Source organism: Engystomops pustulosus, chromosome 2 (assembly GCF_040894005.1).
Source record: "Engystomops pustulosus chromosome 2, aEngPut4.maternal, whole genome shotgun sequence".
Classification (NCBI taxonomy): domain Eukaryota; kingdom Metazoa; phylum Chordata; class Amphibia; order Anura; family Leptodactylidae; genus Engystomops; species Engystomops pustulosus.
In genome coordinates, this window is record NC_092412.1 from 222,710,879 (window position 1) to 222,736,748 (window position 25,870).

Sequence of the window (25,870 nt, forward strand, 5' to 3'; positions counted from 1 at the left end):
AAATTGGATTGAATTGGTTAAATGAGTAATAGTTCTTATTGCCAGCCTATGATGAAGCTTCCGTCGCTCCAGCTCAGTAGTAATTGCGATTATTTATGGCGTACTAGTCTTTACTGATGTACAAGTCCTGATAAATCTGCCCAATAAATAGTATAGTTGAAAATATACATATGTCCATCAAGAAAGGCATGGGACAAGGGCTCTGGGTAGGAATGTAAGGGAACACAATGCTATATAAATACATAAACATCAATGGTATTTTTCTGTAAGAAAGTGTCTGTGCCCTTTTCTGAAGCTGTCTGCTGTCTCTGCTGTGACTTGCTCCCAAGCTCTGCCATTATACAAATTTACACTTCTTGTCAATTCTGGAGATTAAATCTTTTTTTTTCTTCCAGAGTGACCTCTTGTCTTTTTAGTTGATTTAACATAAAATACCTTTTCACCAAGTTTTTTTTTTGTACAGGCCATTAATATATTCATATAAATTATGTATATCTTTTGAAGACTGAATAAATCTAGATCTTTTAGTTTTTCCTCATAACTGAGCTCGTCCATCTCTCCTTTGCAATTTGTGTGTCTCTCCTTTGTACATTGAATAACACTATAACTAATATACAGCATATACATAAGTTAAGCATAATAATAACTTACCATGCAATTTAGGAAAATATTTACAGTATATACTTTTTATTTATACCCAATACGGAGACTAAATAAGCTGCCAGTAAAATGAAAACAAAAACTTTATTGAATATATTTACATTACAAAAGAGCAATACAGCGCCTCGATCCGCAGATCTACTGCCTCCACGGTAATACACATTTTATGGGAATGTGTTGCATTCCACAGCAGAAAATAATTTTGTTTTAGCACCATTAATGTGCAATACAAAGGGAAGATTGGGGAATTTGTGTGCAAAATCCTCAGCTGAACTGCAATAAACTACAAACTGCTGTTCCCGAAGCGAAAAGTGATCATTTTGAAGGGGTACGGCGTATTCCCCATCGACGAGTGGAGAGTTAATGTTTTGTTTGTTTTAAAATGAATCAAGTCCCTAGAAGTACAGCAAATACACGATAATCAGGAACAAGTAGCTTCGAGGATAATGATTATTCTGGAGAGTACAATTGCTGTTCAATTCTGTATTGCGTCATTTATCCTAATTTGCAGTCTCCTAATTTTGAGATTTTATCTTATGAAATTGAAACACGTCCATATGCTTCTCATTATTGGAACAGCCAGATATGGGGAAAAACAAATCAAGCCTATTATTCTATCCCAAGCACAAATGGCCAAACTGGAGTTTCTTGTTATTGTTAAAAATACTGTAAGTTCCAGCTCACTGGAAAAGATAATTATTCTCTGAAATTGAAGGGACCAAAATTCAAGAAGGATGGGTAGAGTTAGAGAAGTCACCAGCATACTGTCACACTCCCTGTTTGCAATGCTGGCTTGAGAGAGTAGGTTAACATTTTCAGTGGTTTTCCCACTTCCACTGAATTGCTCTAGGTTAGAGATGATTGGACCGGTGGTTCGCAATCGGGTTTTGGCCAATCATAGTCATAGCTAGTTGCTAGGGTTGTCTATTGGCCGCCAATCCAACAATGGGGCAGATTTATCAAGTGTCTGAAAATCAGAATATTTCTAGTTGTCCATGGCAACCAATCACAGCTCCCCTTTAAAATATTCATGAGCACTGGTAAAATGAAAGCTGATCTGTGATTGGTTGCCATGGGCAACTAGAAATATTCTGACTTTCAGACAGCTTGATAAATCTGCCCCAATATGTCTAGGCTGCACGGCCAAACTCAACCCTGAATGCCGTGCATAATTAGCAGTCCCAAGCACCGGACATCTTGTCCCTGCGCTCCGTGCTGCTAATTATAAGTTTCTATTCTAGGTGATCCCGCGGTGTCAAGACTAGTGGAGGGCAGCACTGGGATCAAGATGAAGAGAAGCTGAGGTGAGTATTTCTAGGTCTTTTTGTGTTTTTTCAACTGGTCGATTTTCTTTGATGGGCTTGGTTCACGCCACCAAGTTTTGGCAGAAAAAAATATTTTTGTGTGCACAGTAGAGTAACTAAAACAATAGAGTAGAGCAGTCTAGACACTTAATGGTTGGATTGTGAATTACTAGGATGTGTGGGTTTTTCTTAGTTTATAAATACATACGGAGTATATTAGTACATGAAGTATTTTATATTGTGTGTGATGTTTGATAGGTGTGAAGTCAGGGACGTAGACATGAAGAAATGAAATGCATTCTTGTATAGAACAACAGCCCATAAACATATACAGTGTTTGAAAGTAGATATCAGTGCAGAACACTAAGCTATACTTAAAGAGGATCTGTCAGGGCATTTTGGGACACTAAACCACTCACAGGTCACTATGAAATGTTGGTTTAGTGTCCCAAACCACCCTTTAGCAAATCCCTTTGTACCTGCTTGTAAAATAAAAAATCTTAATACTTACCTTGTTTCTATGATCCCCAAACCTGTGCATTCCCACAGTGAAGCTGGAATACTGGCTCCTGGTGGTAACAGCGCTTGCGCTGGAAGAAGTCATCAGTAAAGTACTGCGCAGGCGCAAGGAGCATGCCTCATCAGACACATCTCTAGGTAAGTATAACGTTTTTTTTTTCAATAGCGTCCACTGAGGAACTTGTTAAAGGGTTATTTATCACACTAAACCAATGGTTCACAAAGACCTGTGGGTGGTTAAGTGTCCCAAATAACCCTAAAGGTCACCATTTAAAAGGAATGTGTCACAAAGCAGAGAAAAAGGTGGCAATCTCCCATAATCATAGACAAAAGATAAAAATTTACTTCTAATCAAGAGTCAAACACAGACTAACAAAAGTGAAATGTTGTACTTTCAAAAAATGGTGATACATATCTTAAATAGGGTCATGTTATCTGGACAACCTCTTTGCATGCTGTTTATCCCACTAGAGAACCAGGAGACAGCATTAGTCCCTACTTAAAGGGCACCTACCACCCCGATTCTACCTATAAAGGTAGAAGGGGTGGTAGGTGGATGGATGGGACGTGAGGATAGCCCTTTTTTGGGCTAATCCTCACGTCCCGGGTGTCTTTTACAAAACTTTATTGCATCTATATGCAAATTTTTTTATGCGGCTACTGGGGCGTGGAGTAGCCGGACATGAGGCTACTAGTCGCGGCTACTCCACGCCCCAGTAGCCGCGTTACTCCGCCTACCAGGAAATCTTCGGCGCGCAGCTCCTGGTAGCTGCGCGCCCTCGTCCAGGTCCCCTGCGTTCTGCGCATGCGCAGAACGCAGGTCTTCGGCTGCGCGGCCGGGGGACTCGGACGAGGGCGCGCAGCTACCAGGAGCTGCGCGCCGAAGATTTCCTGGTAGGCGGAGTAACGCGGCTACTGGGGCGTGGAGTAGCCGCGACTAGTAGCCTAATGTCCGGCTACTCCACGCCCCAGTAGCCGCATAAAAAATTTTGCATATAGATGTAATAACGTTTTGTAAAAGACACCCGGGACGTGAGGATTAGCCCAAAAAGGGCTATCCTCACGTCCCATCCATCCACCTACCACCCCTTCTACCTTTATAGGTAGAATTGGGGTGGTAGGTTCCCTTTAAGAACACCCAACTTACAGACGACCCCTAGTTACAGCCGGACCTCTGGATATTAGTAATTTACTGTACTTTAGCCTTAGGCTACAATGATCAGCTGTAACAGTTATCAAAGGTGTCTGAGATGAAGCTTTATTTCTAATCCAGGTTATTATGACAATTCAACATTTTTAAAATTCAATTGTCACAAAGACCAGAATAATTCTGGCTGGGGTTACAATTAAAATATACAGTTCCGACTCAGATACAAATTCAACTTAAGAACAAACCTACAGAACCTATCCTGTATGTAACCCGGGGACTGTCTGTATTGAAATGATACGTCTCCCATTTTGTGTACCTTAGTAACAACTGCTAGAAATAAAGAGTATATCTGTATTTTTATGCCTGGATTTCCTACAGTTGGTACAGAAATTATAGAGACCCCTTTAAATTTTTCACTCTTTGTTTCATTGCAGCCAAATGATAAGATCAAAAAAGTTCTTTTTTTTCTCATTCATGTACACTCTGCACCTCATCTAAACTGTAGATATTTTTTCTAATTAATAAACATGAAAAACTGAAATATCACATGGTCATAATAAGTATTCAGAGCCTTTGCTGTGACACTCATATTTAATTCACATGCTGTCCATTTCCTTCCGATCCTGTGTTTAATCAAACTGATTGGACTTGATTGGACTTGTCTATATAAGACCTCAAAGCTCACAGTGCATGTCAGAGCACATGAGAATAATGAGGTCTAAGGAACCTCATAGACAGAATTGTGGCAAGCAACAGATCTGACCAAGGTTAAAAAAGAATTTCTGCAGCACTCATGGTTCCTAAGAGCACAGTGGCCTCCATAATCCTTAAATGGAACAACCAAAAATCTTATTTGACCCGACTGTCCAGCCAAGCTAAGCAAACAAGGAATAAGTAAAGAAGTAGATTTTTTAGATTGTCCCGAAGGTGGATATCTGCTGAGATTGTAACATCTGACACCTCACCCTAGCCAGTCTCAGATTGGGCCTACCAAGTTTATTAGACTTTCCCTGTCCCTCAATTTAATAGCTCAATTACAGTATTCAATATGATGATATTAAGTTTAAGATCTTCAGTATTTCTCTAATGCACACAATGATCTTTATACAGTATATGCCAATGGGAAGAAAGAAGACAAGGGAGTTATGAGGAATATATGCTATCATAAGACTTTAAAAACAATCTTTTTATCATAAGACATTAAAAACAAATGATTGTGTGGCTGACCCAACAATTAGTATTCTGTATCTCAATAGTATAGTATATTACGAGCTCGGTACAATATTATTTAGAAGTCACCAAAACAACTTTCAGACCTTAAGCTATGAAAGAAATGGCTAACACACAGAATCCAGCTTTTGTCTCTACATGTACATCACAGTTTCCTCCAAATGGTATGGCCCGATAAGGAGCAGCAGGTTCATTATAATCTCCACTGTGTGCATGATTCATATAATGTTCTAAGCATTGTCCTAGAGAAATATTAGAAATTAGATTTGTACACACAATTCAATCAATCCTTCCACACCGCAGGGCTTTTTACCATTTACCCAGCATGCTAAATACTGCAGGTCCTGCACTGATAATTTTTACCGAATTCATCTTCAATCATGGCATTATTCCAACCTACCCCAAAGTGATGGGTAATTAAAACATTCATCATTTTTGCACTGCTAATCTTGCTGCATAGACATTGTATAACAGGAATTAATTTGTTTCAATTTATAAAGGTGAACTAACCCATTCTTTGTTTACTGAGCATACATTTTACGTATACGGTTGAAAAAAGACACATGTCCATCAAGATTACCAAGGAAGGGAAGGAATTGGATGAGAAAGGGGTATAAGGGAAACAACTGTATATTATAACATAACTGTCAATGTTATTTACATGTAAAAAGTCATCTAGACCCTCCTTGTAGCTCTCTGCTGTCCCTACTGTGACCAGTGCCTGAGGCAGGCTATTCCACAGATTGACAGTTAAACCTTGTTTTCTCCAGATGGAGACAGTGCCCCCTTGTCTTTTGATTTGAGTTAATCTGAAACAACTTTCCACCATATTTTCTTTATGGACCATTCATATATTTATGTTAATTAATCATGTCCCCTCTTAGTAATCTCTTTTTCAGACTAAATAAATCTAGTTGTTTTAATCTTGCCTCATAACTGATACCCTCTATATCCCTTATCATTTTGTGGAACTTTGTGGTACCCTCTATAGCTCCAGGGCATCCTATTTATGAACTGGTGCCTAGAACTGGACAGCATATTCCAGGTGAGGCCGAACCATACCTTCAGCGGTAATGTTACATCCCTATCACGAGAGTCCATACCACTTTTGATACATGAAGAGATCTTGCTGGCTTTAAAGGCAGCTGATTGACATTGCATGCTGTTATTTAATCTATGGTTTACTAGTACCCCCAGGTCCTTCTTAGCGAGGGACTCTCCCAGGTGGATTATTAGCCCCCAGGTGCAGGAGTTTACATTTATCCACATTGAACATTTATCCACTTTTGCCAAGTCTATGAGGGACAGCGTTAAATGCCTTTGCAAAGTCCAAGAACACAATATTCACAGCAGCTGCTGTGAGGTGAGGTGCATCAGGTTAGTCTGACAACTTCTATTCTCTTGACTCCCCTTGAGAAAGCCAGTTGGCGAAACACGTGTCGGGGTTGCACTGTGCACACCGCTTATCCCGGTATGGTAACGACCTTTGGTACTCACTGAGATTGCATATTCTAAAGCTGAGGCTTGTATTCTACTGCTCTTTGGTCTAAGTGATTTTATTATGGATCCCATACTGAGTTTCCTTTTCCTTGGTGTTCTGCTTTTGTCTTATGTGGCTGTGCACTGTTTTTAACTAAGTGTTCCCACCTTATAACTACCTGAATGTAGTGATCATTCTTTTTTTGTTTGGATTTGATATTAATGGGGCACAGGATTTAATAGTGGCACTCAAATTAGTTGCCCTTATCCTCAGCTCCCCTACCAGTTTGATGAAACTTCTATTCTTAGTAAACCCATGCTGGCTGTCACTTATTATACCATGTGATGTCACATACTCCTGTATGTAGTATTTTAGTAACCCTTCTATTTTTCCCACAATGGAAGTTAAGCTTACAGGCCTGTAATTGCCTGATGAAGTTCTAGAGCCTTTTTTAAATATTGGCACCACATTTGCCTTGCGCCAGTCACTTGGCACCACACCAGACATTACGGAATCTCTAAAGATTTTGAACAGCAGCACAGCAATAACAGAACTGAGTTCTTTTAGAACTGTGGTGTGTAACCCATCTGGTCCAGGAGCCTTGTACACATTGATTTTATTGAGCTTAGATTGGATCATGTCTACATTCAGCCATTCTAGTATACCTGGTGGACGGCGGAGGAACTACCTTAATAAATCCCGTCCGGACCCGAATCCAGCGCAGAGAACGCGCCGCTGGATCGTGAATGGACCGGGTAAGTAAATCTGCCCCATTGTGTATTGCCTTTACGCGGGTGTGCAATGTCAACTTGACGTCATTGCAAAGGTAAGTATGTTGTTGTACACATGGACTGAATACAGACCAAACAGTTGCTTGACGTCTCTAATTATCTTACAAGTCCCTTGTATGTAACATTATTAGTCTTATAAATCTTATTATATAAATACTGCCTAGTATATTACTAGTTTCATAATGAACCCATAAATCCAGGAGATTGCTATAGCTCTGAGAAGCTTACATGATGTATTTCCTCTATTACATGGTAGACCTCAATCTTTCTAAGTAGTCCTCTGTGTATGTAGAATTGACAGTGTATGTTAAAGGACAATGTTGTTTATAAGTGGACACTCTGCTCTATGATCAGATATGATATGATATACTGTGCTAATGGATATAGCATATACTGATGGTGTTCAGTGATATTCTTCTAGGGAGATGTCATTGTGTACAGAGAACATTGTTCATTAGCATTATAAAGACCTTTAGTTCAGGAAGAAGGTATCCTAAACCAGGCATAAGATGCTCTTCCTGGGGTCTATCCTGAGTGGTCGTAGGGTGGAGTTGTAAAGAGTGGGCAGGGATATGTAAGGTGGTGAAGCCAATAATAAATGCCCCCAAAGTATATACATAAACAATACTTGGGATCCAAGAGAAGGCAGGATTTTGTTGTATTTTACTTAGTTACTTTATCAAATGTATGTAATTGGTAAAGATTTTTTATTTATAAGTGTCTGTGAGCAGGGCCGGGTTAAAGGTGGTGAAGGCCCCTGAGTGTTGGCTTTCCCGCAATTTTTTTCAATAAAGTAAATATACAGAGCCTCCCCATCAGTACATAGATAAATACACAGGCTCACCAAAAATACATAGATATATACACTCACCTGCCACTTTATTAGGTACACCTGTCCAACTGCTCGTTAACACTTAATTTCTAAACAGCCAATCACATGGCGGCAACTCAGTGCATTTAGGCATGTAGACATGGTCAAGACAATCTCCTGCAGTTCGCTACCCATTACAACCAAGGTAGGCAGAAGAGCATCTCTGAACGCACAGTACGTCGAACTTTGAGGCAGATGGGCTACAGCAGCAGAAGACCACACCGGGTGCCACTCCTTTCAGCTAAGAACAGGAAATTGAGGCTACAATTTGCACAAGCTCATCGAAATTGGACAGTAGAAGATTGGAAAAACGTTGCCTGATGGTCTGATGAGTCTTGATTTCTGCTGCGACATTTGGATGGTAGGGTCAGAATTTGGCGTCAACAACATGAAAGCATGGATCCATCCTGCCTTGTATCAACGGTTCAGGCTGGTGGTGGTGGTGTCATGGTGTGGGGAATATTTTCTTGGCACTCTTTGGGCCCCTTGGTACCAATTGAGCATCGTTGCAACGTCACAGCCTACCTGAGTATTGTTGCTGACCATATCTATCCCTTTATGACCACAATGTACCCAACATCTGATGGCTACAATCACCAGGATAATGCGCCATGTCATAAAGCTGGAATCATCTCAGACTGGTTTCTTGAACATGACAATGAGTTCACTGTACTCAAATGGCCTCCACAGTCACCAGATCTCAATCCAATAGAGCATCTTTGGGATGTGGTGGAACGGGAGATTCGCATCATGGATGTGCAGCCGACAAATCTGCGGCAACTGTGTGATGCCATCATGTCAATATGGACCAAAATCTCTGAGGAATGCTTCCAGCACCTTGTTGAATCTATGCCACGAAGAATTGAGGCAGTTCTGAAGGGAAAAGGGGAGCATGGTGTACCTAATAAAGTGGCCGGTGAGTGTACATAGCCTCCCCAACAATATATAGATATTTATATATATACAGTGGACTGTAATATCCTGCTCTGCTCTGCTGTATTAGGGACAATATCCGCTTTAAGTCAATGGCAGGTTGTGCAGGATTATTCCGAACCTGCTGCTCTGGTGGGGGCCCCCTGTCTCCAATGTGGAGGAGGCCCTGAGGCGCACACCCCAGGAGCCCTCCTTATAATCCTGCCCTGTCTGTGAGGGTTGTACATTACTCCTGTGATGTATGGAGTGGGTGTTTATGGGAAATAGCACAGAATAAGCAACTGGATAGAAACTAACAAAACGCCTAGGAACTGGGAAAAGGGGAAAAAAAGACAACCCAATCTCAACTCCCTTCATCAGTATACAAGCTCGCTATCAAATCAAGGCTGCCATAGGTATCATTGAAATAGAAAATGAGATTCATTTAGGTCGCTGCCAAGGGAACTAGTGAGACCTGGAGGACATCACAGACTTCTTTTTTATGATCCTGTAGCCCTCAGGTTGTTTCGGACACACTGAAATCGGTTCGACCTGTCAGAAGATATGAAAAGAACATCTTGACAATGCCGACAGGAAAGATTTAGGTAAATAGGAAAATAAGCTGCGGGGAATAGAGCAGTCTGTGTGGGAGCTGAGAAATGTTGGTTTATCAAGTCCACGGCTAAATAAGTCACTTTATTACTGTGCCCATGAATTAAACATCTGAGGATTCTGCCAGCAGAGAGATTAGGTTTCAATGAACTGATGTTTCCTGCAGGTGTTACACCAACGAGAGATGAGGGAGTCTTTGGTTTTAATAACTTTATTTACAGATGCAAACAGCATAATTACAACTTATTTTTTCTTCCCCTTTAGCTCTTCCATAAAAAATAAATTGGAATTTTATCGTAAAGCAATTTCCATTATGTTAGTGTCACCACAGCTGCTCAGGACTTCTCGTGGTGACTCATGATAGAGGTCACATCTGTATGGATAGCAGTTACTCTCAATTGCTACGGCTTTCTAATTATATTTGCCATTATGTTCTATTCAAGAAGTTAAAAGTCACCATGAATATGTCAAGCCTGAGTGAAAAACTCCTAAACATTTTAACAAACCGCTTCTTTAAAAAAAAAAAAAAAAATGTTGGGTACAGATTTTTATTTCTCACTTTTCCTTACACAAACACGGTGTGTGCAACTACCATATATACTCGAGTGTAAGCCTAGTTTTTACATTACAAAAAAATGTGCTGAAAACCCAAACTCGGCTTATACTTGAGTAAAAAAATATAGGTTTTACCAGGTTTTTGTGGTAAAATTAGGGGCCTCGGCTTATACTTGGGTCGGCTTATACTCGAGTGTATACAATAGATTAAATACCTTGTGAAAGGATATCAAATTTGTAAAATACAGTATGGGAAGAGCATGAGATTACCAGTATCCTGAAACTTTAATGAGAACCTGTCAGGTCGATTTGGTACTCTAAACTACCTACAGGTCCGTATTGACTTGTATGAGGGCTGTCCATGACCTCAATTAAAAAAACAACAACATACTGATCTAGATGTAAGTCCGCTGAGGCACATCGGATTCGCATCTCAAGATTTGGCGCTGGTGTCTCTACTTTCAAGTATGTAGCGTTAGTTGTAACTTATCTCAAGAAGTCAAAAATTTGCCCTGGTATGGTTTAACTTATCATGTGTTTCTGCTGGACTAGGGCAGTCAATGTCAGTATCACTAGTAGTAGTTTGATTGTAGAAAACTTTTGTGGTCGGGAACAGTATTAGTCTTTCTAAGAGTTCAGGATGTCAAACTATTTTTTTCTGAGGGCCAATGATTGTGACTACCCATCAGGCTGCTTACTCATGAATAAGAACGTATTTGTACGCCTGAAATGCGTAGGCCAGCTGTTTCTATATTTCACCAACTTTGGTCAAGATGTGCTGTATCAGAATTTTTAAGTTGGATGTATAATAAAGCCTAAGATATTTTTTAATCAACATTTGGTGCAGAACACAAGTTTCCTTCCTTAAAATCTGAACTTTTGCTACGGTGTGTCCGTGGGGTGATCAAGGGAAAAAGCAGCTTGCAGTGAGTGTAGGTAGAAGCATCTACAGAAGGGAAATTTTTTTTTTAAATAGAAATCTTTAAGAAAATTAATTTTTATGGCAAAATACAGGAAATGCAGTAATAAAATAAATATAAATAGCCTTAAATAACTTGTTTTAACTATCCACTCAGCATGCCTAGGACTCACCATGGGGCACATTTACTTACCTGTCTGACGAAGTTCTTCCAAAGTGCTTTGTCCAATGATAAATCTCTCTGCCGAGATTCACTAAGATCGTGCGCCCGGTATCCAGCATGTGTCGCTTCTCCGCTCAGGTCCGACAGAGTTCACCTTCTTCTTCCCGGTGCATGTAAGTGTACTTTGAATCTGAATCAGTCGGATTGTCCGCCGGTACGCCCCCCAGTTTGTGTCGTATGGAAGCCAGCGCAGCTGTGCCAAAATCTGACAATCCCAGTGCAAACCCCTGTTAAATACCTGTCAAAGCCATGCAATCGCCAAAAAAGATGGAAAGTCCGATGAAAGTGCGATCCGTGACCCTTAGTAAATAAGCCCCATATGTTCTTCATGGATGTACCTGAATAAGACTTATTATAGAAGTTATAATACGTGGTACATTACATATTTTAATACACCGCTCAGCTGCTGCAGAACTGCTTTGTGAACAGACAAGAACTAGCAGCTGGCGTTCTTGCAGTTCTATATATGCATGTTGTTTGACATAAAGCTCTTAAGGGGATTAGTAAACCGAGCTGGAGAGAATGTATTTGGAGAATAAACTCATTCAATGTCAATTCAGACACGTTTGAATGAATGAGTGGGTTATATAATTATTATTTACATATTCACCAATGGCCATGTGTTATATCACAAGATGATCATAATCCCCGGCTGGATTGAATGAATTAGGCATTGATTATCTATCATGTGCTATACCTCTGACAAAATCTTATGTAATTGTTCTGTGGCAATTGGAAACACCAGGACCTTTCCATTAGCCAATCACAATGCTTTATCAATTATTAGTTCTGTTTCGTTTATATAGCGGCAGTTCATGAATTATCAGACGCGGAGCTTGTTAATTGGCGCAGACATTAGTCATCAATACTAATCATGTCTCACCTCTGCTCTGTCTGGAGCACAGCGCCCACGCATTCAGGCGAGCGGCAGGGGTTCATTCTACTACAGATCTGGCAATGAGTGTATCAAACCCTTGTGAATTCCTATGAATATGCATTTAGAGATTTCAATGAATTATTAGCTGCGACTCACTGCTATCACGGTGATAGTCAAGTGCAGTTATTTGGGGCTTGTATTAAACCCACAGTCTCTCACCCTTCACATCACTTGGAGTTAACTTTTTAGAGACTGGTCATATTCACAAGGACATTATATGGCCACATTTTTGCAGCTACAATTCTCAGGCCTCCTCCATTATACTGACTTAAGCCAAAATTGGGCTGTATATTGTATATGTATTTTGTCAAAGCTCACCAATAATATTGGGAAATAAATTTGATCAGTTCATTTCAGCACGACCAATCCAATTTTCCTGTCCAAGTTAAAGGGGTATTCCCATTACAATTTATTAACGTTATTGTTTGTATTATAAAAATGATACAACTTTCCAATCTAATTTCTGTATCAATTCCTCATTCATTTTCTAGATCTCTGCTTGCTGTCATTCTATAGAAAGCTTCAATGTTTACCTCCATTGGAAAGAAATCTGGCCATGGTCACACAGGTGCACAGCTCGTTATATCACACAGCTCTAATTACTCTTTGTGACGTAACGAGCCTTGCACCAGTGTGACCATGGTCAGATTTCTGTCCACTGGAAGTGAACGCATGAGCTTTCTAAAGAAGGACAGCAAGCAGAAATCTAGAAAACCATGAGGAATTGATACAGAAAGTATATTGGAAAATTGCATAACTTTTTATCATAAAAACAAAAACTTTAATTTGCTGAAATGGGAATACCCCTTTAAGCTGCTGCCAGAGGCTCCTGAGAATGTTTGTTTCCCCTTTCTACATTTAGGATTTATGAACATACCTAATGTAGGTATAGGAAGTGCAAATGTAACATCTTTGGCCCCTGAAAATTTATAAAACACCAGATGCCAGGTTCTACTAACTTATGTTTGGGGTCCAGGAGCTTTAGTGTTACGTCTCTGCCCATAGACATTACATTTCTTTGATTCAGCCCTCAATACTATATCCATTCTGGTTGGTCAAAATGTATATACGAAATAAGTAAAATTTTGGCCAACAATAAAAACCATAAGTTATCCATTACATTATCTACTGCCAAACGAGCACTGATGATCCGGAAGTCCTCACGGGTCTAAATAGAAGAGATAACTCTACAAATATTGATTACATGATCACTGCAGCCAAGCACTAAGTGGTCATGTGGCAAACCTACAGGGGCGGCACGGTGGCTTAGTTAGCATTACAGCCTTGCAGCCCCGGGGTCCTAGGTTCAAGTCCCAATGTCAACATCCGCAAAGAGTTTGTATGTTCTCTCTGTGTTTGCGTGGGTTTCCTCCGGTGTCCTCCCACACTCCAAAACATACTGGTAGGTTGATTAGATTGTGAGCCCCATTGGGGACAGGGACTGATTTGGCAAGCTGCGTGCAGTGCTCCGTAATCTGTGTGCGCTATATAAATAAAGGAATTATTATTATTAGGTGTTATTACTCAGAGTGATTGGCTGCAGTGATCATGTGGTAGATGAATGTGGAAGAATCACAGCAGAAGCAGCAGGGACCACCAGAGCTTTAGCAATAACTAATTTATCTGGTATATAAGGATTGGATTTTTTGGTATATCATCACCTGCTTATATGCTTATTGTTAATTACTGAAAAACTACTGTAACTGTATAGATATAAGAAAAATTTTGCTCCTTCCATATAACTTTAGCGCAGCACTGCCAAAAGGTCCAACCTGTTCAGATTAAGGTCCTAGGCAGCACTTAGTTAATGTCTACAGGAAGGAGGGCGATCTGTTTTGCAGCCGTACAGAGACAACATGTGGCTTACCAGCTAAAATCCCTGCGTGCGGCTCTAAAACAATTGGGAGAGCACTAAGATACTGCCGCCTGGAAGTGGAAAATAAGAGAAACTTGTCTGAGGAACAAGCTGTTGTTGGCCTCTGCTTCTTGTGAGCAAGTAATTAGCCAACTGGGGAAATGCCAGACACAAGCGTTATCCGTGCCCGTAAATATTTACAGACGCTTTGGCCATTGAATCGCTGTAATAAATCTGGCACATGGAGCACTTCTGAATTTTCATGTGACAATTGTCAGAAACATAGGATATCTGATCGCATCTCAATTCAAGTGGGAGGTTTACCAACTTTTCCAAAATATATTGGCACACATTTATCAAAACTAGTGCAATAAGTGCAGTTTGCGTCACAAACATCCAGATTATTGAATGGCGCGTCTTCTTCATGAATCTGGCGCCCCCTGCACTGCTCTGACAGAGTGCACCAACTTTGTTTTGGTGCACCATTAACATGGGGCATGTGACACAATTCTGTCGAGTCGCAGTAGTAAATGTGGCGCATGGTCCAAACTGCCACCAGAACGCCGCTTTAGGAGACTAGGTTGAGACAGTATAACAACAGTATGAGAAGCTACATCACAGAGGGGCTCTAGTAACACCCCCAGAGTCCTTCTGGCTCATTACCATTTTTTAAAGTTGATTTTAGAAGGAATGAGGCCATGGATAACACATATAGGAAGATTGTTCCTGGATCTATGAGTAAGTGTCCCGATTTCTTGACTTTGACAGTAAATTTCCAGTAAATTGTCCATAGCAAACCCAGAGTAACAGCTTTTGTAATTAGGTTTTACTCTTTTGGGTTGAAGATTCAATATAATAGGGCTTATTCACTAATGGTCCCACGGCCGCATTTCCGTCGGGTTTTCCAATTTTTCGGGGATCATGGCGCCGGTACAGGCATTTAGAAGGGGATTGTGTCGCACGCGATCGGATTTTGGCGCCGCTTTCTTTTCAACAGAAATAAGGGGGTGGGCCATCAGACGATCCGACGGATTACGTGTCGCAAGACAATGCACTTACATGCACCAGGAAGAAGGTGAAATCCGGTGTGAAGCGACACATGCAGGATATTGGGCGCACGATCTTAGTGATCCGTGTCGGAATCCATGATCGTTGGACAACTCACAGCGGGGATCGCATCAGGACCGGGTAAGTAAATGTGCCCCAATGTCTTAGCCTTGTATCTAAATACCCAGATTAGGTTAGGCAAAGTAGCACATCCCCCAATTACACCACTGCCTAACCCAGTAACTGTATATACTGTATTCGCCTCCTGAAATGTAGACATTGTATACCGAGTAGCTATCTAAATATCAGGGTCTGTTATTAGTTTCCAATCAATACCAAAAAGAGAGAATAACCACTACGTAAGTCACGTGTTCATATACTGAGAACGAAACACAATACCAACAATAGTATTTAGGACCTTATTCACCAAAAATCACAATACATGAAACAATAACCTGCAACTAATCAATATTTATTTTTATTTACACAAGGTACCAAAAAGGACAGCACAATTAAAAACATCACTAAAATACACAACAACAAACACTCATGAGCAGTGGTGGTAAAAGGTAACACAATTAAACCACAATAGGTATAGAGTTAAATATACAAAGTACAATACATGTCTCCATTATAGTGTCCAGACCCATTAGTTATTGCGCCCAAAAAGCAAAAGGGCATAAATTGTACAAAGGCCTACCACTCTACCGAGACAACTCACTATGACCACCACCGCAGCACCCCGACGTACGTTTCGCCGTCGCTTCCTCAAGGGGATGTGCTGCAGTAGGGCAAAAGGAGAGTATATATGGCAGGGGGACTGCCCTCCAGTTCTACAGGAGCCAATGGTGGTACTTGGTATACACATAATAATTACCTTGATGAACAGAGGTCGGATCGGCTGTGGGTGTAGGCGCGCTGGTCCGGTCGCCACGCGCGCCCCAGGGCATCCAGACCCAGACCGCCGGAAGACGCACGGCGCGCATCACTAGCGCGTCATCGTCCACCGGAAGTGTGAATCGGAAGTCCGGACCGCGCATGCGCGCCGGAACAGCGCGCCTCAGCCGTCCATATTAGAATAGGGCAACCTGGAAACGAACCCCTAGGTAAGTATACCTCATAGGTAATGGGAGAATTGGCAGGACAAGTTGTATTTGCGCATGCAATCATTGTTGCTACTAATATACAACATAAACATTGAGTTAGTGTCCATAATGTGCATGATATACCAATATGTGACAAAAGTGAAGTGCTGGTGATAAAGTGATAAATAAATAAGTGAAAAACAAAAAACAGAAAACACCGTGATGTGAAGATGAGGATACATAATAGATATATAATAAAATAAATCTTTAATACTGGACAAAATATTATAGCATCAACCACACTAGTGTGAAAATAAAAAAGTTTTTGTAATATGTATGATGTGTGTGATATATGAATCATAACAGGGAGACTGTTATGAATATAGAAAGTGAAATATGGAAAGTGAGTTGTGACGCCTCTAAATTGAATATAGCCTGATCTCCACAGACTGCAAGCGTGATTATAATGTGTATACCACTAGATACATAAAAATTGTTGCATGAAATTGCATACAAATGATAATAATGAATTGTGTAAATCGCAAAATTAATGCAAGGAATTGCATGTGCAATGCCAGTGTGAAATAAAGTGCAGTAGTGCAATATGTAATAAAATAGGGAATTTATGTGTAAACATACCTGGGAACATGAAAGAGGCATTTTATGTGTCCATTATATGTGAGATCATGCACCCATTATATAGATGCACATAAAATTGGAATAAAAATGGAATAAAAAGTGAGCAACAAAGAGGGTTGACATAGCATGCCAAATTAAGACAAAGTAAGACATCCCCATGAGGAAACAACTTGAGCGCGAGCCAGTGTTAAGAGGGTTCACCGAAATCATCTATGGATATCATCAGCAATTGTTCAAATGGCGATGCCTCCATATTTCTCAAGGTAGCCATATGTTCGCCATCGTATCTCTAGACAATAAGACAAATGAAACAATCTAAGGTCACACAAAAATATACCACAAAATATGTAATGGTCCTATACTGCACATACACTACTCCAATGTGCCAACATTATAGATGTTACAAGCATACAGTTAAAAACCGGACCACTGGCTAAAATTAATAGTATGGGGAAAACGACAATTTTTCATTTAGGCCCAATGGGGACGTAGTGGCCAATTTCACTATCCATTTGAGTTCAATTCGTTCCAATTTCTTAAAAACGTCTCCTCCTCGAGTACCCAAGATAATTTTGTCTATGCCAAATGCCCTCAAATCTTGCCATCTGCTCTCATGGCACTCAAAGAAATGTTTTGGAACTGGTTTGAGTTTTGATATTTTATCTAAATCAGTAGGTTGGAGCTTACCCGCTGATCGGATGTCCCTGATGTGTTCTTGAAGTCGGACTCTCAATTCTCTCGTGGTCATGCCCACATACATGAGTTCACATGGGCATTGGATGATATAGACCACCCCCGTAGTGCTGCAATTAATGAAATGAACGATGTTAAAATTTCTCCGTCCATCAGAATCATGAAAGGTCTTAGTTTTCACAATTTGTGGACATACCGAACAGTGTCCACATGAATGAGACCCCCAGTCAGGACCTTTCGATCCGAAGATGTAATTTCGGACTGTGGGAGACGGATAATGGCTTCTCACCAAAGTATCGCCAATAGTATTTGCTCTTCTTGATGTTACCTGTGGCACTTCAGCTAGATGTTTTTTGACCTCCGGATCTGATAAGAGAATTGGCCAATAGCGTTTAAAAATCATGTTCATCTCCCTCCATTGAGCATTATAGGGGGTGATAATTCTTACCTTGTTGTCAACTGTCCGGTTACGATTCTGGACAAACAAGTCCCTTCGGTCTGTGGATTTGGCTCGTGTGTAGCCCCTCTCTATATCGGTGTCACGATATCCTCTTTGTTTGAAACGTGCTTTGAGTGTCAAAGATTCACTCTCGAAATTGCTCGATGTGTCACAGATTCGGCGTGCCCTCAGAAATTGGCCTGTCCGGATAGATCTCACTGTATGGGCTGGGTGAAAGGATCTCGCGTGTAGGAGGGCATTGACAGATGTTTCTTTGCGGTAAACTGTTGTATTCAGGCGGCCATTAGTTTGGACAAGGATCTGGATATCCAAGAACTCCATATGTTCTTGACTGATATTGTTTGTGAGTCGGATGTTGAGGTTGTTGGTATTGAGATCTTCCAGAAATCGATCCAGATCTATCCTTGTGCCCTGCCAAATAAAGAGAATATCATCTATGAAGCGCATCCATGAGATGACTTGTCCACATGCCCTGTCCATAGCCTCTTGGACTTGGTTTCGTGCCCAAAAGCCTAAAAACAAGTTCGCGTATGAGGGGGCACAAGTGGCCCCCATAGCCGTCCCCCTGGTTTGTATAAAATACCGATCTTTAAAGAGGAAGTAGTTATGGTCTAATATGAATCTTATTAGCACCATCAGAAATGTCGTCAAGTCATCATCAAGTTCGCGAATGTTTAAAAAATGTTTCACCGCTGCGATCCCCAAATCATGGGCTATACAAGTGTAAAGTCCCTCGACGTCACATGAGACCAGAAAAGTTATCAAACTGACGAGTCTGAGATAGTTTACGCAACTCATCTGTAACCATCTTTACAAACATCTCTATCTCTGGACTCGTTGAGAAGGGGGGGCACGTGGTGGATTTAGGTCTGATATGAGTGGGAAATTTCACAGGGTTACTCACCCCAGATTCTTCTTGTTCTTGTAAAAGCGATTCTAATACCCTGAGTGTTTCCAGGTCTTCCGGGGCTGTAATAGAACAAGAATTATCACTAGTATTGCTACTAAAATGTTTTTTCCATAGCAATTTCCGGGCAAACAAATACACATCTTTGATTACCGTAAATTCATCAAATACAGCCACAGGACTAAAATTCAGCCCCAATGACAAAAGAGAGAGTTGGTCAGATGTCAATGTGATATTTGAAAGGTTAATTACCTTCAACTTCCCACTCGTGGTTTCCTGTTGGTTGTTATATTTCCGTTTCATCGGAGTGCCCCGATTTTGCTGTAATAGGGGTCTCCATCCAGACTGTCCTTCTGCTGCAGAGCTTGAAGAATCTGAGGCTATCGTATCGATTGAAGTTGTCGATCCCGACCTCCTTATTTGACGTGATGGATGTACACGTTGCCATCGGTATGCACGTTGTTTTTGAAAATCCTCCATGTCCCTGTGAAACTTCTTAGTCTTCACTGCCTGCGTATCTTTTTCCCACTTCAAACATTCATTATTCAAATCTTGTTCGAACTTACTCAAATTGTCTGGTGACATTAAGAGTTTTATTTTATCTTGCATGGCGGCTAGTTCAAGTTCAATGTTTTCTAATTTCTTTTTTTCAATGCCTATCAGAATTTCAATAAAGGTGCGGGAACAGATGTTGCATGTTTCCTCCCACCGTTTTCTGATTATCTCATCATCCAATGCAAATGAGGGGTACACTTGTACCCTAAGGCCTCGAGGTACCAGGTCTTTATCTATTATGTATCCTCTTCTTCACATCACGGTGTTTTCTGTTTTTTGTTTTTCACTTATTTATTTATCACTTTATCACCAGCACTTCACTTTTGTCACATATTGGTATATCATGCACATTATGGACACTAACTCAATGTTTATGTTGTATATTAGTAGCAACAATGATTGCATGCGCAAATACAACTTGTCCTGCCAATTCTCCCATTACCTATGAGGTATACTTACCTAGGGGTTCGTTTCCAGGTTGCCCTATTCTAATATGGACGGCTGAGGCGCGCTGTTCCGGCGCGCATGCGCGGTCCGGACTTCCGATTCACACTTCCGGTGGACGATGACGCGCTAGTGATGCGCGCCGTGCGTCTTCCGGCGGTCTGGGTCTGGATGCCCTGGGGCGCGCGTGGCGACCGGACCAGCGCGCCTACACCCACAGCCGATCCGACCTCTGTTCATCAAGGTAATTATTATGTGTATACCAAGTACCACCATTGGCTCCTGTAGAACTGGAGGGCGGTCCCCCTGCCATATATACTCTCCTTTTGCCCTACTGCAGCACATCCCCTTGAGGAAGCGACGGCGAAACGTACGTCGGGGTGCTGCGGTGGTGGTCATAGTGAGTTGTCTCGGTAGAGTGGTAGGCCTTTGTACAATTTATGCCCTTTTGCTTTTTGGGCGCAATAACTAATGGGTCTGGACACTATAATGGAGACATGTATTGTACTTTGTATATTTAACTCTATACCTATTGTGGTTTAATTGTGTTACCTTTTACCACCACTGCTCATGAGTGTTTGTTGTTGTGTATTTTAGTGATGTTTTTAATTGTGCTGTCCTTTTTGGTACCTTGTGTAAATAAAAATAAATATTGATTAGTTGCAGGTTATTGTTTCATGTATTGTGATTTCTGTTATTAGTTTGTCTCATTTGGTTATCGTTATAGCTGCATCACAAACAGCATCTATGAAATAGTAATGTAGTAGTAAAATATATGTATCTAGTCCTACATGAATGTAGATGAGCACTTCCCTCTTTTTCCTGATACATATAATGACTCCATAATATTTATATGAAGTATATTACTCCATCCGGCCTTACGGCTGCCTCTGCTTTGTGTTGGTAATGGGTGCGATTTCATGTTATAGTTTCAGGAGAAAGCAGATCTTGCTGTCAGGTCCTTTCTCTCCCACAAAAGTAGCTGATTGCAACTTGCACAATTTTCAGTCGATTTGCATAATGAAGACATGGTGTTTGTGGCGTTGTATTGTTTGTTAATTTTGCACAGACAATTGAAATGTGTACTTGTTCTGCTTTCGGTAATTGCTCAGTGATGTAGGTCTGTGTAGCAGCCGAATCTTTTGGGACCTGATTTGATACAAAGTATTGTAAGAGCTGAGCATTATTTTCCAATTCAGATGTGACAGTCACCCGGGAGCTGTAGAAGCCGCTTTTATCCTGTACTTCATGTAATCAGATTTGACTGAGGATCTGGTATATACACTGGTCACTTCTTAGCATACCTTTTGTTGACAAAAAATTGTAGTTGCTCCCAAAGGTAGTGGTAGATGTATATTACAGACAATGGTATTTGTATGTGTAATAGCATATTTTGAATGGTTTCTTAGCTGTTTTTAAGTACGGTAAACACCTAAAGGAAATCTACCATTTGTTTTTATGCATTATGAATAGAGATGAGCGAGCACTAAAATGCTCGAGTGCTCGTTATTCGAGACAAACTTTTCCTGATGCTCGAGTGCTCGTCTCGAATAACGAACCCCATTGAAGTCAATGGGAGACTCGAGCATTTTTCAAAGGGACCATGGTTCGGGAATAAAATGTGTTATTTAATTGAAAAAGAATGTCTTCTCATAAGTTAGCAGATGTATGCAAACATCTGCAATCTATTCTTCACTGTTCTGCGCGTATATTATCTCCCGACAAGTTAGCAGATGTGAAGAACAGTGAAGAATAGAATAAAAACAGTGAACACAGGATCATTTAAGTGAAAAAATGTTCGGCACATCTGCTTACTTGTCGGGATCCGTGCTGCTGCTCCCCGGTGTCTCCGTGCTGCCGCTCCCCGGTGTCTCCGTGCTGCCGCTCCCCGGTGTCTCCGTGCTGCCGCTCCCCGGTGTCTCCGTGCTGCCGCTCCCCGGTGTCTCCGTGCTGCCCCTCCCCGAGTGTCTCCGAGCTGCCCCTCCCCGAGTGTCTCCGTGCTGCCCCTCCCCGAGTGTCTCCGTGCTGCCCCTCCCCGAGTGTCTCCGTGCTGCCCCTCCCCGAGTGTCTCCGCGCAGCCCCAGCCCCGATGTATCCGCGCAGCCCCAGCCCCGATGTATCCGCGCAGCCCCGATGTATCCGCGCAGCCCCAGCCCCGATGTATCCGCGCAGCCCCAGCCCCGATGTATCCGCGCAGCCCCAGCCCCGATGTCTCCATTCTGCCCGTTCCCCCGATGTCTCCATTCTGCCCGTTCCCCCGATGTCTCCATTCTGCCCGTTCCCCCGATGTCTCCGTTCTGCCCGCTCCCCCGATGTCTCCGTTCTGCCCGTTCCCCCGATGTCTCCGTTCTGCCCGCTCCCCCGATGTCTCTGTTCTGCCCGCTCCCCCGATGTCTCTGTTCTGCCCGCTCCCCCGATGTCTCTGTTCTGCCCGCTCCCCCGGTGTCTCTGTGCTGCTCCCCCGGTGTCTCTGTGATGCTCCCCCGGTGTCTCTGTGCTGCTCCCCGGTGTCTCTGTGCTGCTCCCTGGTGTCTCTGTGCTGCTCCCTGTGTTCTTCAATGTGCTCTTCACACATACATATTGTTCTTCACATACTATTTTGTTCCGCGCGTATCTTCCGACAAGTAAGCAGATGTGCCGAACATCTAATCTATTTTTCACTGTGTTCTTTACTGTGTTTTTCACTTAAATGATACTGTGTTCACTGTGTTCACTGTTTTTATTCTATTCTTCATTGTTCTTCACTGTGTATTTTTAATTAAATGCTCGATCTCGAGCAGGGGAAATACTCGTCTGAGCAACGAGCTGTTTCGAGTACCTTAATACTCGAACGAGCATCAAGCTCGGACGAGTATACTCGCTCATCTCTAATTATGAATCAAACATACCTTGAGAATGCTGGAGCTACACTGATGCAGAAACACATCTTGTTTGATCTCAGATCTGAGTGGTTTTGCTAAAAAAAAATAATTATAAAATTCAGGACATTGGGTAAGTTGGGTGCCTACATAAACACATTACACACAGAGCTTCCAGAAATGTCCAGACAGGACTAATCAACCTGAGCTGGATGACTCATACGCAGCAGCTGGGGGATGGTGCAGCGATTGATTAGTTCTGCCTGTCAATGAGCCTCATTATCATAATTTGTTTTTTCAGCAAAACCACACCATACTTCCTCAGTGTATATTTCAATATACATTTTTTTTATCTCAATACTTCCTGCCCCAGTAGTCCAAGATGAAAATGATCATATAAGTTAAAGTGTAGATAATGATAGAAAGTATTACAGGGTTAGGGAAAGATAACTCAGGGCTCAGAATACTAGGAACCTACCATTATAGGTATCTACCTTATTTTCTGCCCATACACTAAGTAACAGAATCTGCTGCAAAGTCACCTCTAACCTATCTAGTATTTAATGGGAACCTGTCAGCAGAAATTGGAGAAATTGGAGATTATAACACTGAAGTCAAGCTCTCTCTTCCTCAGAAAGCCCCTTCATTGTAAATTGATGGCCCTACATCAAGAGACACCACTAACCAGATCTTCTGCATCCGATGCATGATGTCAATCACATAGGAGGAGGAGTTCAGAGCTCCCCATCTTGACTTCAGTGTTAAGCTCTCTGCCTCCTTCACTTTATACAATCAATTTACATCTCACTTCAAAGTTTTCAGGTTAATTTCATCACACTGGTCCATGAAAAGAACAAAAACTAGAAGGCGTTGCGATGTTTGACAATATTCCAGTATCAGTTTATTAGGCCAGTTGCTGATCACAGGTTCCCTTTAATATTTTACTGTGGGTAAGGTGATTTAAAGGAAATCTACCACCTTTAAAAATCAGTTTTGAGCTGATCTCACTTACCAAAAGCTATTTGCAAGATGACGCTGGCATTATTTTTATCTTTCTTAAAGCCTGTAGAAAAAGAGAGATAAATGTTTTATAAAAATATTCAAATGAGCATCTGGTGCTCTAGGGAATAACTACTTTCCCTCCCAGCGCTACGGCAATAGATAATTATGCAGGCCACCTTCATTATGCCCTCCTATCTCCCCTGGCCGAGAGCCGCTGACGTCATCCTCACTGACCTGCGCAGCCGCACTGTGCATTTACAATCCGGAAAGCGCATACAGCACACATGCGCAGTCACGATCCTCAGTGCACTGTGCAGCTGCACAAGACTAAGAGAAAACTAATCTTATTTTACAGGGAAAGATTAAAGCAGTGCCAGTAGGAAACCTACCATGAGGAATCTACTATCAGAGATAGATCTGATGGTATATTCTTCCTACCTCTGCCCTAATCTGTAATTTAATAATCCTGGAACCTAACTTGTTTTATTTTACTAATGTAAATTAACTGCAGAGGCTACTGGGGCGTGTACTATCCTTATTTACCAGAGCCCCGCCAGGCTAGTACACGCCCCAGTAGCCTCTGATGTTAATTTACATTTTACTAAATTAAACCTTTTAACTTTTTTAGGTTCCAGGATTATTAAATTACAGATTAGGGCAGAGGCAGGAGGAATCTACCATAAGATCTACTTCTGATCATAGGTTCCTCATGGTAGGTTTCCTTTAAGAAAGTGCTAAACATTGGTAAAGAAAAGCAATCACTGACAGTGGGTAAATAAATGTGGAAGATGACGTTACATATGGATTTGTTTAAAAGTTTCATATATTTACATTCAACTTACCTTCATCCCGTATAATTCATATAACACATGTCTGTGTGTCACATTTTTTTAATGGATACATCCAGAGGTTGATAAAAGGAATCATGTTCTTTCCAGCCTTCTATTAAATTGTCACTAAATAAAGATATTTTTTGAAGGAATTGTCTGTGATTGCCCACTTTTTGGATACACCATCACCACTGAGCCACTGTATGCCAACTTAGGCTAATGCTGATTGTAGTGTCCATGCTGGACCAGAAAGAGGTTAGTTTACGGGTTTTCTTTACACAACCAGGAGCCAGTACTCAAATAATTTGTGATCCTGGACATCATATCTAATTTCAGTAATGAACAGTCCAGGAGATAACAGTAACATTTTCAGTAGTAATCTTTATTAAATAAGAGTCTATTTTCACATCTCCTTTTGTCTACTTTAGTGAGCAGTGTTACTGAAAGTGTTCTCAGATCTGTGCACAGCAGATAGATAAGGCTACGGATTAACTATTTTCATGCCTAGAGAATATTTTACTTTATAACTCAGCTTTATAAGAAGATTCTTAAGAAGCTTCTTATCTATCAGCAAGTATAGAATGGAAATCTGGTTTATACACACTGTTAAAAGCAAGTAGAAAGTACGGGTAGAAAAGGACACAGTTTAGTTACAATTTAAAGGGAACCTGTCACCAATTTTAACCCCATTAAACGACAAGCCACCTTAGATAGGGTGTTAAATGTTCTTTATAGAATTCCATCTTTTTTTGTGAAATGTTGACCGTTTAAACTATTATAAAAGTCATTTGAAAATGAGCAGATAAGAGTAGTATTTTGCCTGAGATAAGTCAAATTTAGAGGTTGCCAAGTGAACATCACTTCGGACACCGCTATTTTTGGTTCTTTAGTACCGATAAATGTGCATTTGTTAAGGAATCTCATCTCTCAGATTGCATCAGACTTGTGGTTTTATGTGCTACAGAACCAGAGATAGAGACAGTTTAAAAAAGGTGGGAATTCGATCTTTAACTGGCTGTATCTGTGGTTCTATATATTAGAGAACAAGCCTGTTGCAATCTGAAAAAAGTTTTGTATCTGTAACATGACACCAAAATGTGTCATGATTCTAGCCTCTAAATCTGCCTCATCTCAGTCAAATGTGTCTCTTCTCATCTCATTTGCATATGACTTTGGAGAATATTTTTTTTTATATGTAAATGACAAAAGAGAGGGAATTCTAGAAAGGACATTTCATACCTTGGTAGTTGAATAACTCTGATAAAATCTGGTGACAGGTTCCCTTTAAATTTTGCTGGACCAAAAATTCATATAACAAATGCTGTCCTTTTA

The 25,870-nt window shown here is 41.1% G+C and overlaps 1 protein-coding gene across 1 annotated transcript in view; it reads left to right on the forward strand.

Moving 5' to 3' along the window:
- Positions 1-25,870, forward strand: part of LRRC75A (leucine rich repeat containing 75A) — a 211,500-nt gene that overhangs the window by 68,550 nt on the left and 117,080 nt on the right. The gene's annotated exons all lie outside the window — the stretch shown is intronic.